This window comes from Brassica oleracea, chromosome C8 (genome assembly GCF_000695525.1).
Source record: "Brassica oleracea var. oleracea cultivar TO1000 chromosome C8, BOL, whole genome shotgun sequence".
Taxonomy (NCBI): Eukaryota; Viridiplantae; Streptophyta; class Magnoliopsida; order Brassicales; family Brassicaceae; genus Brassica; species Brassica oleracea.
The window spans coordinates 22,994,907-22,996,238 of record NC_027755.1 but is presented as its reverse complement, the minus strand read 5'-3'; positions in this window follow the sequence as shown (position 1 = coordinate 22,996,238).

Below are 1,332 nucleotides of genomic sequence, written 5' to 3'. Positions count from 1 at the left end.
AAATATTTTAAAAAGATTTTTTAGAACTTTCTTAAAAAATATTTATTGTTATTCAATTAAAATATAAATATTATAATTAATTCATGTAAAATTTGATAAAATTTTAAAGAATGGTCCAAATGAAAAAACCACGCATGAAAAATTCATCACTACAGTATATATATATTTAAAATATTATATATTTATCAATACATGTTTGTTAACACAACATCTATATAAATATTAATACATGTAATGTATAACATAATTAATAATAATAACACTTATTATGAAAATACAGTAGTGTTAGGATTTTAATATTTGATTTGATTTTATTATTTGCATGGTGAAATTCTAACATTATTTTATTTGCATAATAAATGTTAATTGTTATTATTATTAATTAGATCACATGCATGTATTAACTCTAGAATAATTAAATGTTATTATTATTAAGTAGATTATAAATGGTTATATGCAACTATAATTATATATTGATGGAATAAATATATTTTCGAAATTATCCATTATTAATAATATTTGGGTGGAATAAAAAGATAATTAAATATCTTGTTAGGATATTTGTATGAAAATATAAAAAAATAATGTAAGCAATTTTCTAGAGATGATCCATTTAAAATATCACACATGAAAGAAGTCATGACTTCTCTTTTTTAATAGTATAGATGCGTATATGATTATGCTGGTGGCAACCCTGGATATTGAGTTTGTATGTTGGTTAAAGGACCTAAAACGAATATTTATGGTTATCAGTTGAACATGGACCTATCCGCTCCGAAACCTCCATGTAATAATGGGTCAGGGTTACGCACATAGATTTTGTTCAAAAAAAAAAAAGGGTTACGCACATAGATTGGTAAAAGTGATGAAATTTACTTAGAAAAAATGGAACAAAACCTATGAAACTTGTGGATAGATGGGAAAAAGATGGGCCTTAACGTGTTTTTCTTCCTTTCGTTTTTCCGTGAAATTAACTAATGTTAAGAAACTTGAGTTTTTTTTGTTTGATTTTTCAGCCAAATTATCATATTCCAGCTTGGTATGAGAACATATATACACCAAAATATTGTAATAAAATATGAGCTTCATGTAATATGTGTTATAAATCAATTGATAGATCTCCATGACCGGTACGGTAATAGGCCCATATACTTAGAGAGAGAGAGAGGCGGCCACGGCATGGAGAGAGAGAGAGAAGCGGCTTACTTTAGTTAGATAAAAGGAAATTTTATTTCATTTTCTCTTTATGTTTATGATTTGTAATCTTTCCATATTATGTCTTTCCATTTATCTCTTTGTAAACTTCCATATATAAGAGCACCTTATGTTATG